The sequence below is a fragment of the Amia ocellicauda genome, chromosome 14, assembly GCF_036373705.1.
Source record: "Amia ocellicauda isolate fAmiCal2 chromosome 14, fAmiCal2.hap1, whole genome shotgun sequence".
NCBI lineage: Eukaryota > Metazoa > Chordata > Actinopteri > Amiiformes > Amiidae > Amia > Amia ocellicauda.
This window is the reverse complement of record NC_089863.1, coordinates 22,227,709-22,244,759: the sequence shown is the minus strand read 5'-3', so window position 1 is coordinate 22,244,759 and position 17,051 is coordinate 22,227,709. Positions and strand designations below refer to the sequence as shown.

General features: G+C 43.1%; 4 non-coding genes across 4 annotated transcripts; 3 read left to right on the top strand and 1 right to left on the bottom strand.

Moving 5' to 3' along the window:
• The first annotated feature begins 2,649 nt into the window (after positions 1–2,649).
• Positions 2,650–2,720, top strand: trnag-ccc (transfer RNA glycine (anticodon CCC)). The gene has a single exon. It is a non-coding gene; the product is annotated as a tRNA-Gly (tRNA).
• A 1,100-nt stretch (positions 2,721–3,820) lies between these two features.
• Positions 3,821–3,892, top strand: trnag-ucc (transfer RNA glycine (anticodon UCC)). The gene has a single exon. It is a non-coding gene; the product is annotated as a tRNA-Gly (tRNA).
• A 10,447-nt stretch (positions 3,893–14,339) lies between these two features.
• Positions 14,340–14,412, bottom strand: trnam-cau (transfer RNA methionine (anticodon CAU)). Its single transcript has one exon. It is a non-coding gene; the product is annotated as a tRNA-Met (tRNA).
• A 1,672-nt stretch (positions 14,413–16,084) lies between these two features.
• trnag-ccc (transfer RNA glycine (anticodon CCC)) lies at positions 16,085–16,155 on the top strand. Its single transcript has one exon. It is a non-coding gene; the product is annotated as a tRNA-Gly (tRNA).
• Positions 16,156–17,051: the final 896 nt, after the last annotated feature.

Below are 17,051 nucleotides of genomic sequence, written 5' to 3'. Positions count from 1 at the left end.
ATTGTGATCACAATTTGCCATTGGTTCTCTAACTACTGTCCCCCTGACTCTATCTTGGTCATTTGAAAAGATCAAGTCAATACATGCGCTCTCTCTGGTTGGTTCCCTGACAAATTGAGTTAGAAAGCAGTCATTTACCATCTCAACCATTTCCATTTCTGCTTCTGTAGTCCCCACTGGGCTTTCCCAGTCTTAGTTTGGGAAATTGAAATCCCCCATTATAACAGCCACATCCTTGCTACATGCAGTCCTGATTACACTGTACAATGCAGCATCTTTCTGAAAATCTGAGTTTGGTGGCCTGTAACACACTCCTACCGCTAATCCTCCAGATCTCTTGTTCAAACGTTTCACCCACAAAGATTCTGTTCCATTACTGGGATCTAATACAAGTTCTTCTGCCTCAATGTCATTTTTCACATATAATGCTACCCCACCCCCTCTTCGATTTTGCCTGTCTCACCTAAACTGTGTGTATCCTTCCAACTTGTATTCATCCCCATCATTTTCTGTAAGACATGTTTCTGTCACTCCTACAACATCATAGTCACACACCAGCACTGTGGCTTCCAAGTCTAACATCTTGTTCCTTATACTCCTGGCATTGAAGTACAAACATTTCAGGACTTTCCTACTGGCAGTTTCCCTTGGTTTCCTTTCCTTAGTGGAACATCTCCCATTGTCAAAGCTCCCTGCCCCCCTGGTTCCTAGTTTAAATGATTCTCAATTTCACTGCACATACGCTCTTCCAATGCATTAGCCCCCCTTCTGTTTAGATGTAGACCGTCCGGTTTGTACAGGTCCCATCTATCCCAGAAGAAAGACCAATGCTCCATAAACCTAAACCCCTCTTCCCTACACCAAGCTTTCAACCACGTGTTAAACTTTCTAATCTCTGCCTGTCTCCCTGACCATGACCGGTGGATTCCCCCCGGCTTTGGCCAGTAGCCCGTCTACTAGTTTAGGGAGATCTGCAACCTGAGCACCAGGCAGGCAAGATACCAATGCGGGTCTCCATGTCACTAGAACACACTGTGTGATCTACACCTCTAAGAATTGAGTCTCCTACTATAACTACCTCCTTCGTCTGGGGGGGGATTGGGCACCATGGTGCTCTGGTGCTCAACTGCCCCCCATCACCCTCTGAGCTGTCACTGTCCAACTCGGTGTCCAGCAGTTGGAACCTGTTGGGCAATTCAAGCTCTTGGGGTGTCTCTACGGGGTGTGCACGCCCTTTTCTGCGGTTACGACCTACTGTAACCCAGCAGTTCTCTACGCTGTCCTGCTCTAAGGTCTCAACTCTCCTAGGTTTTGGCGTGCACACCATCTCTCTCATGGGCTGATTGACCAATTCTTCTATATCCCTAATACAGCGCAGATCGACAAGCTGAGCCTCAAGATCAATTGATCTCTAGGATTTCAACCTGCCGACAACGTTCTCATATGAAGCCTTCTTGGATGAGTTCATCCAGGAAGGCAATCATTCTGCAAACCTGACACTGTAGTGGCCACATGCTTCTAAATGTTACTTTTTGTTTGTTTGTTTGTTTGTTTGTTTGTACTTCTCTTGGTTCCTGCTGCTAGTCAACTGCCTAACTTTTGTCAGCGAAAAACAGCACAGCTCTTTCTCAACAGCTGCTTTAAGTAGCTTTTGTCTACCTACCCCCAATTCACACCTAATTGGCCCCACCTGGCTCCTCCTACAACATAATTCCTGCTAGTCCTAGACAGAAACTCCCTTCTACAACCTGTTTACTTTCACCAACTCAGCAGCTGAACTGAATTGGCTTCAATTTAGGCAAACTACAGACAATGCTAATGTCAATTTAAGGCAAACTTAAAACAAAATGAGCAATGCTAAGGCTATTCTGAAACTAGTCAAACAACAAGATGGCTACCTCTCACCTGTACTCTCCGGTCTCTCTCTGTGGCAACTTGTAAATACTTCTGCTTTAGATGATTGGAGACAGCTAAAAATATACAAGTTTCTGTTAAGAGATATTACGAATAGCTAAAAGGGTATAGACAACATTATATTCAGAAGTTACTGTAAGAAAACTTTCCATGTGCAACACTAAAATAAATATTTGCTATGTATTATTATTATTGTTATTATTGTAATCTTTATCAAGATATGTGCTAGTAGATTTGTATTTTAAATTGCTGAACTTGACTCCCTTAACGTATTACTCTTACTACAGATTTGTAACTGCAAACGACAATTTCTGTAATATTTTTAAATTACACCGTAGACGTGCTTAACCAGGGCGAGTTACAGCTGAAATAAAACACACACGTATCACGATGAATCGTACAGTAACAGCAGCTACAATAGAGTTGCACGTTGCACTCGTGGCGTTTATGGACTTATGGACGCATTTATGAAACCAGTCCTAAATGTTTCAGAGGAAAACCCAGATCTGCTTTATTTATGTATACATTCATTGAACTTGTAAATGGGCACACGTTAACGAAATCGTGTTCGCCTTCATACTGATTGTCTCTGCACCTGTGATGTAGTGATTGGCTAGGTACGTATTAAGCAGATCGACAACAGACTAATAAGGATAATCATTAAGACATCATCTTGCCCCATGGGACGCTTTCTATGAATTTGCTTCAAGGACGCAAGCCAGAGCTTCCCCAGCAGCGCCAGTGGTGTAGTGGTATCATACAAGATTCCCATTCTTGTGACTCGGGTTCGATTCCCGGCTGGCACATCTGACAAAGCCCGCTCTCTTTCTTGATTTGATTGTACTTGTCATTTCATTATTTTCTTCATTCCAGAATGCAGCGGCAAGACTCTTCTTTAGCAATTGACTGGATCATTTCTTTCTTTTGAGGTTATTCAATTTCAAAAACACAGACAATATTTTCTGGGAGTTATATTTCAGAAATAAAACGAGACACATTGGTGACAAATGCCAGCCCTCTTTTCGAATCAATTGACGCAATAATCTGCGCAATAGGTAGTCACATTCTGCTGCAGCAGAGAAGGGGGAGTTATCCATCTCGTGTTATTTCACAGGAGTTCGTACATGCCCGTTTCAAGTTGAGGAGCTTACGTGACAGATCCTGTAACTATTCACTTCTTTACCTGGTGTCTATTGTGTAACGCGCAGCATCTTTTTATTTATTAATTAATTTATTTATTTCCATTTTCCGATACTGTCTGGCTGAGCCCCCGTGTCCTAGTGGATCAGACACTGGGTTCCTAAGCCAGGGAGTGTGGCTTTGAGTCCCAGCTGCTCAGAAGCACGGTCATTTTTAAGCTCGGATCTGAGCTCAGACTGAGCCCCGATCCGCTTAGTACAAAACAATTGACATGATGCTTCCCACAGCACATACAGGGTGAAATGTGAAGGCACTGAAACCTGGAAAGCTGCCCCAGCGCATGGAGAAGCTCGGTGTGCAGTCTTGAACAGGAAAGTGGAAATAACGCAGGGCTTTGCAAACTTGTATTGCTTGCAATATGCAATATAGGAGTGGCTGTGACGTTAACAGGTGGCTGAGTGGCCAAGGAGCAGAGTGGCACAGCGGAAGCGTGCTGGGCCCATAACCCAGAGGTCGATGGATTGAAACCATCCTCTGGTGTGTTTCAACTTTGGTTTTGTTTCATTTCGGAAAGGTCTGAATAAAGTGCAATCTGGAAAGATGCTAATGGACATTTTCCTTCCGCACTCAGGAACAGGAAACTGCAGATAACGCAGGGCTTCCCAAATGTTCACCGATTGCAATTTGGAAAACGAATTGCCTGCCACTTTGCAATCCTGGAATCATGTTCAACCACAGTGAGATATGGTGATGAAATAGTTTCTAGGTGTTGGTGGTATAGTGGTTAGCATAGCTGCCTTCCAAGCAGTTGACCCGGGTTCGATTCTCGGCCAACACAAAATACACTCCCCTCTCTGTCTGCTCACAGCTGCCTAGTGTGCTCTTTCATGCTGCTTCAGACCCTTTTAAGAACATAAGAGAGTTTACAAATGAGAGGGGACCATTCGACCCATCGTGCTCGTTTGGTGTTCATTAATATCGAAGTGATCCAAGGATCCATTCCAGACCATTTTTAAATGTTCCCAAACTTTCAGCTTCAACCACATCGCTGGGTAGTTTATTCCAGATTGTGACTACTCTCTGTGTAAAGAAGTGTCTCCTGTTTTCCGTTTTGAATGCCTTGAAGCCCAATTTCCATTTGTGTCCCCGGGTAGTCTCCTCTGTTCCAGGGTGAAAAGGTTCAGTTCCCTCAGTCTCTCCGAGTAGGACTTTCCCTTGCTCTCCTCTGAACTGCCTCTAAGGCAGCAATATCCTTTTTGAAGTGTGGTGCCCAGAACTGTACACAGTATTCCAGATGAGGTCTAACTAGCGCATTGTACAGTCTTAACATTACTGCCCTTGTTTTAAATTCTACACTTTTGACAATATACCCTAGCATTCTGTTTGCCTTCTTTATTGCTTCCCCACATTGCTTGGATGGAGAAAGTGAGGAGTCCACATAGACTCCTAGGTCTTTCTCATGCGTTACTTCATGTAGATCTGTACCTCCCATAGTGTAATTATAGTGGACATTTTTGTTACCTGCATGTATTACCTTGCACTTGTCCACATTGAATTTCATTTGCCAGGTGTCAGCCCACAACTAAATATTATCTAAGTTCCTCTGAATAGCCTGTGCTGCCAAGATTGTATCTGCTGAGCCACCTATTTTCTTGAAGTACTGTTGGAAATATCCCATCTGGCCCAGGTGATTTGTTTGTTTTTAATTCTGCTAGTCCCTTTAGTACCTCCTCCTCATTTATCCTGATCTCTCTTAGGGTTTGACTGGACTGATTGTCAACCTGTGGCATGTCATCTGTTTTTTCTTTTGTAAAAACCTCTGTGAAATACTCATTTAGAATATTTGCTCATCTTGTTCAATTTCCAAGATACCTCCGTTTTTGCGCTTTATCTGTTTCACCTCCTCTTTTATTAACCGCTTGCTGTTGTGATATTGAAAAAAGCTCTTTGCATTGGTTTGAGCTCCAAGAACTATGTTTCTTTCTAATTCCATCTTTGCTTTCCTGATCCCTTTCTTAAGATCTCTTTGCAGCTCAACATATTCTATGTATTTTGTTTCATCACCATCCCTTTTATATGCGCTATACAACATTTTCTTCCTCTTTATTTTTGTTTGCATACCTCTATTAAACCATTTTGGCCAGTGTTTTTTGTTCCTCAATTTGCTAAGTTTTGGTACAAATTGCTCCTGAGCCTTGAGTAGTATATTCTTAAAATATACCCATGCATTTTCAACTAACTCTCTGAAGACTCTGTATAGGAAGTTGAAGAAAGTGTTTTGTGATTATTATATAATGTTTTATATTAATACTAGCATTAGAAGTAGTTTTGTATACAGACTGAGCACATTCGATTTAGCAGGACAAGTAAAGGGTCAACAAGGTCGATTTGTTAGAAACTCCTGTCAGTAATGAAAGATTACACAGTGCCGAAATAGCCTACAGCTGTCTGCTGAGAATTTGTTTATGACTTAATCATTTCTCCAGATAGGCAGGAATTGTTTCTGTTAAAGAACGATTGACACTAGGTAAATGATGACCGTGGGATCGCATCTTCCTAGTGCACATCAAAGACGGACATCTGCTTTGGATCCATCACCTCTTCATGGGAGGACAGATCGTAAAACGGACCCGGACCTGTTTCTTCTGATTGGATGAACGGCCATAAGATGTTACGTCATTTTTCCTATAAAGTTGTACTCATGTTTGTAAACATTAAGTCTCACTGAAGGAATTATTTCTGACGTGGAGCTTCCGAGTCGGCTCCATTAAAGTTCTATTTGCTTTATCTCTGCGACTTCTCCTCTTATTTCCCACACGGTTCTACAACTTGGCGTCACGAATGAGGATCTGAACTTGCCTCCACTCCCGGGACCAAAGCAAGGGTGAGTACCTTTAAAAATTACCACCCTGTATATTTAGATTTGATCTCGGGATTGTGTTTGGCTATCAGATTGTAATTTATAGAGAACCTGTGGAGAGGTAGAGGTAAAACAAATAGAAAGGTTGACTGTACAGCGGAGGTTCACAGTAGGGTGAACTCCAGGTAAGACAGATCTGCAGGGAGAGATACCAAAGGAACCGAAAGGTACGATTACGAGGCCTGCTGAGCCCCAAGTTAAGCAAGGAAATCATTGTACGCCAGGGCCAGAGTTAGTGGCAGTCAATAACCAGACGGAACTGGAGGTACTGTAAAGTCCAACGATATAGCCCCATCATTGGCAAAGATAGGGTTGGCATTATGGCATTACAAGATGTGTCTATATGTGAATACCTACAAGAGAAGTTTAAGAAACTTCAACTTAAGATGGAAAAGGCAGGATGGGATCCTAACTGGGTTCCCAAACAGCATAGAGAATGGTGGAATAAGGAAAAGAGAGAGAAAAACTTCTGCCCCTCCACCATATAAACATTCAGACAACCCCACTGATAATAGAACAGAGTCTAAACTTTACCCAGATTTGAGTTCATTCAAGTCAGAGAAAGTAAAATTAGCACCTATAGAGACGCGCACTAAGGAAACACCGCGATGTAGACGGACAATTTTATGCATTAACAACGTCGGTGCATCGCCCCTTCACACCCGGAGAGAAACACACAATTTTAAGCGACCTTCCAAAACTTAAACCCAATCATGGGAATCTGGATTTCTGGGAAAATTTTTATGAGATGTTAGATGTACACCAAATGCACGCTAGAGACGTACATATAATAATTAAAACTAAATGTCCAAGGCCAATCTGGGACGGGTTAAAAGCCGCCCAGCAGGATGGTACCTGGATAACAGCTGGAAATGATAATAATAATCTAAGGATCACTAACTTCATCACGGCTGTAAAGACAGTTCTCGGAGCAGGACAGGGAAATTGGGGTATAGTCTGTGGCGTCGTACAGAAGCCAGGAGAGACTTGCTACGATTATGCGGAACGAAAGTGCACTACTTTTAGAGAACACTCCGGAATGCCAGACACCGAACGTGATAATGCGATCTTTTTAAAATTACTAAAAGAAGGGTTTTGTAAAGCACACCAAGACATCCTCAATATGGGTGTGACTGTACAATTGTACAATGGGCTTCAGAGGTAGAAAACAAGCAGTCAAAAGCTAAAATAAATGCTGTGGCAGCTATATCTGCCATTACACAAAACGGAGGTAAATGTTACAATTGCGGAAAAATAGGACATGTCGCTAAAGACTGTCGGTCTAAATCAACCCGCCCTAAGTGCACTTTCTGTGGGAGGACAGGGCACACGGGAGACAAGTGCTGGAAAGCAGGCGCTCCAGGCGAACACGAAGCGCCCTGGAATCAGACCAAGACAAACCCAGGCAGCCCAGAGGAAACGCGGAGCTTCTGCAGATCATCTGAGATCTGACAGAGAAACTAAATAGGAAATAGGTCGCCTCGGCACCCGAGGTCGGCACATAACCGCACTGTTAGGGGGTCGGCAGTGTTCAATGTTGGTGGATACAGGTGCCTCTGTCTCGATAACCGATCTCCCCCTCCCACTGACTAAACGCAGACTACAGATCTCAGGTGTAGGCGGCGCATGTATCACAGCCACACTCAGCATACCTCATCTTCTAGAAATAGGCGATCTCCTAATTCCAGTGTCTTTTTGGGTTTGTAAAAACCCAGAGGGGACAATATTTGGCATAGATATCCTTAGAGAAGCCGGCGCACTAATGGATGCTAATAATAATCGCAATATATGGACCAATATACACGGGAAAAAAAGGATACACAAAGATACGCAACAAATTGCGCTAGTATCTCACTCACACCGTCAACATCTCATATATGGCCAGACACACCACTTGGACACGTGTGTCAGGCATTTCCTGATGTTTGGGCAACACATTAACAAGATTGTGGTCTGGCACAAATTGAACCTATAGTTATCCCAGGTCCAGTACACAAAGCACATAAACAGTATCCTATTAAACCAGAAGCTTTTACGGCAGTTCAGACAATTATTCAAACATTGCAAAATGAAGGAATAATACGCGAAACGCATTCAACCACTAATTCTCCAATCTGGTCAGTGGCAAAACCAGACGGCTCATGGCGACTTACAATTGATTACACACAATTGAATAAAGTTACACCCCGATTACACCCGATTGTAGCCAATCCCAACACTATATTAAACGATTTGAAACCCGAACACTCTATTTTTACGGTCCTGGATATTAGCAATGGATTTTGGAGCCTGCCACTCCACTCTGATTCCCAAAATAAATGTGCGTTTACTGTATTCGACAAACAGTACACATGGACTAGAGTGCCACAGGGATTTCACAACAGCCCAACACTCTTTCACCAGGCAATGGCCAAGACTTTAGAAGCAATGGGTCTGACACCCTGGGATAGTTTAATCATCCAGTACGTGGATGATCTTTTGATTGCGTCTCCTGATGAGACCGCACACTTAGGCGCATTAATTACAGTCCTCGGTGTCTTACAAAAGGCAGGATTTAAAGCAAGCCCTAAGAAAGCACAAATAGGCCTAACTAAGGTTCAATATCTCGGACACAACATTTCACAAGGACAAAAATCTATAACGCATAATAGGCAAGAAGCCATTCAAAATATGCCAAAACCACATAATGTTAGGGCTGTGTGTAAAGTTATGGGGCTCCTTAATTATTGCCGCACTTTCATCCCTAATTTCACACAAGCCACAGGTCCGATACAGGCGTTAATCAAAGGAAGCCCGGCTCCCTTGGACCCCATAGACTGGGGACATGAACAGGAAATAGCCTATCGTGTAATAAAACAGGCTCTCAGCAATGCCCCCGCCCTCGGGTTACCAGATCATACTAAACCATTTCACCTCTACTATTCCCAAGATGGGATCTATTATACAGCAGTTCTGACACAGGAACATGGGGATAGGCAACGTCCCGTCGCCTATTACTCCACAAAGCAACCTACGGTAGCAGCAGGCATGCATCGCTTTATGGCAGCAGTAGACTGTGCCTCTTGGGCAGTGCAGGCATGCGAGCCGATTGTAATGAACACACAGTTGATTCTGCATACAGGACACACGTTAGTTGAATTATTACACACCGGCAAATTGCGTTCAGTCTCCGATAGTAGACGAGCTGGATGGGAAGCCGTTTTGCTCCCCAGAGATAAATCCATACAAATAATAAAAGACACACGAGTAAACACAGCAGATGGGATGTTAGGGGAGGGAGAAGAGCATACATGCTCTGAGCTGGTGCTCCAGGAGGACCACAGTCGCTTCCTAGAAAACCCCCTCACAGACCCTGACTTGGAACTATATGTTGATGGATCCAGGAAAATAATAGATGGAATCCCCCACACTGGGTGGGCGGTGGTATTGGATGACAGCACCGTTGTAAAATCTGGATCCCTGCCAGGACACTGTTCAGCCCAAGTGGCAGAACTCGTGGCGTTGACTGAGTCATTAAAAATAGCGAAAGACATTAAAGTTAATATTTTCACTGACAGTCGCTATGCATTTGGAGTAGTACACGACTATATGGCAACCTGGGAATGTAGAGGGTTTATAACAACAGCAGGAGAAGTAATCAAACATTATGAGTATGTTATAGCCCTAGCTGAGGCAGCACACCTTCCAGAAAAGGTAGCAGTAGTTAAAGTGAAAGCTCATCAGAGTCTTTCTGATGATGGATGCCCGCGCACCCGTGGGAATCACTTTGCAGACCTAGCTGCGAGAAAGGCAGCAGAGACAGGCAGTCATGTGACGTTATCAGGATTCCCCTGCTCTAGTAAACTTGCGAGTATCCTAGAAAAAAAATTCTGACCTCGCACAGCTACAGAAAGACTGTGAGAAGAATGAAGTACAAGAGTGGGTTAAGGGAGGTGCAGTACACTCAGACGGTTTGTGGCGAAGTCCTAACTTACAATGTGTATTAGCACCCCAGTGTATTAGGTCAATGCTTCTGGACCAGTACCATGGCCCAGCTCACACGGGTCGCAAGGCCATGTTAACTCAATTGCGTGAACACTGGTGGTGGCCTGGCATAGGCAGGGACACTGCGAAGTGGTGTCAACAGTGTATTCCTTGCGCACAAGTAAACCCAGGTAAACCGATCAAAGTCACTAAATCACACCAGCCCCGGCCTCGAGGTCCGTGGGAAAATATTCAAATTGACTTTACAGGACCCCTGACAAAATGTCATGGGACATCCTATTGCTTGGTAATAATTGACCATTTCACAAAATGGGTTGAGGCTTTCCCCTGCAGGGACTGCTCTGCCACCACTGCAGCACGAGTCCTAGCAACTGAGGTTATTCCTCGATGGGGTGTGCCCCGTCAAATGGACTCAGATCAAGGGACTCATTTCACCGGTAAGGTGATGAAGGAAGCATGTTTACTGCTGGGGTAAAACAACGATTTCATATACCTTATCACCCTCAGAGTTCAGGCTTAGTGGAGAGCACTAACCGGACACTGAAGAAAAGTTTGGCAAAAGCCCTGTTAACTACAGGCAAGGGATGGAGAGTAGCACTCCCCGCTGTGCTGTATAAACTTAGAGCATCACCTAATCGGAGTACTCAGCTTTCTCCATATGAGTTAATGACAGGGAGAGCTATGCAACTCCCTGCTGGCATCTGGGGTCCCATTGATCCCAGTGCTCCATTCAAAGACCATCTTAAACAGTATGTGGCACAGCTATGTACACACTTAAAAAAACTTAGATCACAAGCACGTGATCTCCAGTCCCTCAGAGACTTGGAACTCAAAGAGGAAATGCCAACAACACTTCCTGAGGTTGGTTCACAAGTAATGTGTGAAAAATTTCCAAGCAGACCAGGGCTCAGGCCCAAATGGACAGGACCACATAATGTCCTTCTTTCTACAGACACTTCGGTTTGTATTGACGGACAGGAGGGGGGTACTAGATGGAAACATTGTTCACAAGTTAAAAATTATAATCCAGGAGAACTGTGTACTAAACCTTTATCTTTTCTCATTCCTAGGAAAGCAACAGTTGCAGATTTCCTGAATTTTGAGAGACATTCCCCTAACTGGTAAAGGTTTTGTCCCCCTACAGGTACTAAGAGATAATCCAGCATGACGACGACTGTGTACACTAGAGTATTTGGACTGATCTGCCTGTCCTTAGTTGAATCATGGACAGATAACAAATTTATCCAAATGACACGCACCTATGCAAATGCCCTTAATAAAACAAAATGTTGGGTTTGTTCCCACATTCCACACGACACTAAGAAAGGGGTTCCAATGATCCCCATTCCAATTCCAGTATTTTCTGATTATTCACAACTTAGAGTTGCCTCTAATGTACGGTATGCATATGATTATGCCTTAGGCATCACAGGAGAATGGTACTTTAGACCGAAGATGGATCAGAATAGAAGATATTTTAAAATGCCATATATTGACTTGGCTCACAGTAACAAAGGATCTGTGTGTGTTTCATACTATAACCAAACCATGCAATCCCAATTGATAGGTAATAGTACTTGTAATCACACTGTGGCTATCGATGGTCTTGACTTTAGGTATCAGACTTGTCGATTTTACGCTCCATGGAATGGGACTTATTGGATATGCGGCATGCGGGCATATTGGGAACTTCCTTGTAAGTTCACAGGTTCTTGTTATTTAGGATTTGTGGTGCCAGCTTTGCGCCACACTGAAGATAAATACCTTCCAGATATAGAACAATTTACTCACCCTAAAGGTGAGATAGGGGAAGGAGACAGGTTTGCTTCCATACTATTTCCTATGTATGGAGTCGGAAGAGCAATAAAGGAAATCAGATTAGTAGCTGGTATATTAGAAACATTAAGTATTTCTACAACTGAAGTTCTCAGCAATTTAACAACTGAAATAGTGGCTATGCGAACTGTTGCCCTCCAGAACAGGCTAGCTCTAGATTTCTTGCTAGCAGCACAAGGAGGGACATGTGCCATTATAGGGCAGGAATGCTGTACTTACATACCAGATAACTCTGAACACATTTATAATCTTATAGAGCACATTAGGAAAGCAACTACAAAGATACACCAGTCCTCCGGAGGAAAAACCCTCTGGGGATGGCTTGCTGATACCTTTGATAATCTGGGTATGATTGTATTAAAAGGATTGATATCGGTAGTTACTATTCTGCTATGTCTGTATGTTTCTTTTTTATGTCTTAAATACACTGTTCAAAGAGCATCTCAACAACTTTGTAAACCTCATAATGTATCTACTATGGTTACAGCTGCAATTAAAACACCCTCGTTGGCAGACTTTCTCTAAATTTCTACTAAACGACACCGTCCCTCACTCGGGAGGAGCAAAACTCACACACCCATTGACACAAATCTTATTCTATCCCCTTGGTTCTGGAGGCTCCATGTGACTGAGGACAAATGGATTTAGTATCAAAGGCAATAAACCTCATGACTCAAGGAAAACCAAAGGATGCATTGGAAAGATACTATTACAAAGGTCACTCACTCACGCCTACAGGACATTCTGTACATTCACATTTAGGGACACACACTTATCGCTCTCCCCGACAGCAGGGACACCCTTACACTCGCCATACACACATATACACCCCACGGGGAAGGGTTGGGATGAAGGAGCTGAAAACGCAGCGTCAAATCTTCCTAACCCCTTGCTTGTAACTGATAAACATAACTTTTCTTTGGCTTCTTTCCGCTTTGCTCTATTGCCAAACAGCAGGGAATTAAGACTCTGTATAGGAAGTTGAAGAAAGTGTGTTGTGATAATTATATAATATTTTATATTAATACTAGCATTAGAAGTAGTTTTGTATACAGATTGAGCAGATTCGATTTAGCAGGACAAGTAAAGAGTCAACAAGGTCGATTTGTTAGAAACTCCTGTCAGTAATGAAAGATTACACAGTGCCGAAATAGCCTACAGCTGTCTGCTGAGAATTTGTTTATGACTTAATCGTTTCTCCAGATAGGCAGGAATTGTTTTTGTTAAAGAACGATTGACACTAGGTAAATGACGACCGTGGGATCGCATCTTCCTAGTGCACATCAAAGATGGACATCTGCTTTGGATCCATCACCTCTTCACGGGTGGACAGATCATAAAATCTTCAGATTGGATGAACGGCCATAAGATGTTACGTCATTTTTCCTATAAAGTTGTACACATGTTTGTAAACATTAAGTCTCACTGAAGGAATTATTTCTGACGTGGAGCTTCCGAGCCGGCTCCATTAAAGTTCTATTTGCTTTATCTCCGCGACTTCTCCACTTATTTCCAACGTGGTTCTACAACTCAGACTTAGTAACGCGTTACCCACAACCCTGGAAAAGAGTTGCACTGTCGTTTCTTGAATCTCAGAGCATTCTAAATCTGTTTCGGAGGCGTTCCCCAAAGGCACAATATGTGGATGATATGGGCAAAAAGAAGGAGAAAAAGCTACTGTGCGCTAGATGACATGTAAAGCAAGGAACACATTCGTTACTGTCCCAGCAATCTCCGAGAAACACCGTGTGTACGCATCCACTGTGATATGTGATTGAAACAACGAGATTGCAAGCGCCCATGTGCATCATTTTTACTTCTCGGGTTCAAGTCACAGACAGACTGTGGTCAAAAAGTAGGGAGTTATCAGGGCCAGGTGCCAGGGGTGATACATGTAAGGTACACGCAATAACGCCGAGCTATAGCCTCCACTATGCTGAGTGTTGCTTTGTGGGTACAGCGACTAAATTAAGACATGTTGAAGTCAATCAATCAATGAATAAATACATGTCCATTGATTTATGTATTGATGTATTTCTTTAAACATTGAATTCTTTGTGTAATGTCGTTTTCAACACAGTCCTCAACTCTTGTTGTCCTTGTCGCCAGCACGGGTAAGTGTGTGCTCCTGAGTGGTAAAAGGACCCTTGTCAGAGGTGGGATTCAAAGCCAAGCCTCTACAGGAGACGATGACCTGCACGCAGCACCTTACACCACTCGGCCATCCTGACTTGTGTTGCAGTGATCAAATTGAGTCGTTGCCGACGTCATGGAAAACAATGAACTTTTCAATGACTGTGTTCTGCCAGGGCTTCCTTCACTTTGACTTTTGGGATCACGACGTCATCTCACCAATGGCCGAAATAGCTCAGTTGGGGGAGCGATAGACTGAACATCTAAAGGTCCCTTGTTCCATCCCAGGATTTGGCATTTTGCCATGAATTTCTTCAGACAGCGCAAGCAACCACTTTATTGCACAGGTGTGCGCCTTTTTTCTGCAGCTGGAGATCAGTGTGGTAGAACTCAAAGATAAAGGAAGAGTGCTTGCCCCGTGTGAGGGTCGAACTCACCACCTTCAGATTATGAGACTGACGCGCTACCTACTGCGCCAACGAGGCACGGCATGGCCAGCTCCCTCTACTCCAACTGACCTCTTAGCATGACAACCACTCCGATGAACATTCGTGAACACATATTTTCCCCGAATGACAACCATGCGCCTGTGATGTAGTGATTAGCTAGGTACGTATTAAGCAGTTCGACTGCAGATTATTACAGATAATTATTAAAAGACCAGGGGACGCGTTTTATATGTCTTGTGCATTTGCTTCGGTGACAGAATCTAGAGCTTCCCCGCAGCGCCAGTGGTGTAGTGGTATCATACAAGGTTCCTGTTCTTGTGAGTTGCGTTCGATTTCTGGCTAGCGTATGCCACACAGCCTACTGTCTTACTTGCTTTGATTGCCCTTGTCATTTCATTTTTTTCTTCATTCCAGAATACAGCGGCTAGACTTTTCTTCGGCAATTCATTGGACCATTTCTTTCTTTTGAGGTTATTCAATTTCAAGAACACAAAGACCATACTTTCTGGGAGTTATATTTCAGAAATAAAACGAGACACTCTCAAACTTTGTATCTCTTTCAACAACAAACAAACAAGCCAAAAGAGAAGGAAAAGAGCAGTGTTGGGGTCGTTACTCACAAAAAGTAATGTCTTACATTGTACTCGTTACTCATATCAAAACTAACTAAACACTTTACTTATTACTTCCTGGAGAATGTAATTAGTTACTTTACTTTTACATTACTCTGCATTACACCCCAAACGTTGCGGGACCTCAATAAACAATTTCAAAGCTACACCAACACAAGCAGTTGATAATGACAGAGACATACTGTTATCTTTTGTTGTTTTAATAAAGCGCCACAGGAAAACCAGGCCAGTGTCGGAAGTCCACCCCCTGTTGTGGGAGGAGCGGAGCGATTGTGGGTTTGGTTTGTGTCTCGTTTTAAAGACAGTGACAGAAAGCAACACTACGAGCGATAGAGCCTGGTGTGGAAAGGACTTTTGTGGCTGTCTTATTCTGTATGCTTTAGATGATTGGAGACAGCTAAAAATATACAAGTTTCTGTTAAGAGATATTACGAATAGCTAAAAGGGTATAGACAACATTATATTCAGAAGTTACTGTAAGAAAACTTTCCATGTGCAACACTAAAATAAATATTTGCTATGTATTATTATTATTGTTATTATTGTAATTTTTATCAAGATATGTGCTAGTAGATTTGTATTTTAAATTGCTGAACTTGACTCCCTTAACGTATTACTCTTACTACAGATTTGTAACTGCAAACGACAATTTCTGTAATATTTTTAAATTACACCGTAGACGTGCTTAACCAGGGCGAGTTACAGCTGAAATAAAACACACACGTATCACGATGAATCGTACAGTAACAGCAGCTACAATAGAGTTGCACGTTGCACTCGTGGCGTTTATGGACTTATGGACGCATTTATGAAACCAGTCCTAAATGTTTCAGAGGAAAACCCAGATCTGCTTTATTTATGTATACATTCATTGAACTTGTAAATGGGCACACGTTAACGAAATCGTGTTCGCCTTCATACTGATTGTCTCTGCACCTGTGATGTAGTGATTGGCTAGGTACGTATTAAGCAGATCGACAACAGACTAATAAGGATAATCATTAAGACATCATCTTGCCCCATGGGACGCTTTCTATGAATTTGCTTCAAGGACGCAAGCCAGAGCTTCCCCAGCAGCGCCAGTGGTGTAGTGGTATCATACAAGATTCCCATTCTTGTGACTCGGGTTCGATTCCCGGCTGGCACATCCGACACAGCCCGCTCTCTTTCTTGATTTGATTGTACTTGTCATTTCATTCTTTTCTTCATTCCAGAATGCAGCGGCAAGACTCTTCTTTAGCAATTGACTGGATCATTTCTTTCTTTTGAGGTTATTCAATTTCAAAAACACAGACAATATTTTCTGGGAGTTATATTTCAGAAATAAAACGAGACACATTGGTGACAAATGCCAGCCCTCTTTTCGAATCGATTGACGCAATAATCTGCGCAATAGGTAGTCACATTCTGCTGCAGCAGAGAAGGGGTAGTTATCCATCTCGTGTTATTTCACAGGAGTTCGTATGTGCCCGTTTCAAGTTGAGGAGCTTACGTGACAGTTCCTGTAACTATTCACTTCTTTACCTGGTGTCTATTGTGTAACGCGCAGCATCTTTTTATTTATTTATTTATTTATTTATTTATTTCCATTTTCCGATACTGTCTGGCTGAGCCCCCGTGTCCTAGTGGATCAGACACTGGGTTCCTAAGCCAGGGAGTGTGGCTTTGAGTCCCAGCTGCTCAGAAGCACTGTCATTTATAAGCTCGGATCTGAGCTCAGACTGAGCCCCGATCCGCTTAGTTCAAAACAATTGACATGATGCTTCCCACAGCACATACAGGGTGAAATGTGAAGGCACTGAAACCTGGAAAGCTGCTCCAGCGCATGGAGAAGCTCGGTGTGCAGTCTTGAACAGGAAAGTGGAAATAACGCAGGGCTTTGCAAACTTGTATTGCTTGCAATATGCAATATAGGAGTGGCTGTGACGTTAACAGGTGGATGAGTGCCAAAGGAGCAGAGTGGCGCAGCGGAAGCGTGCTGGGCCCATAACCCAGAGGTCGATGGATTAAAACCATCCTCTTCTTTGTTTCAACTTTGGTTTT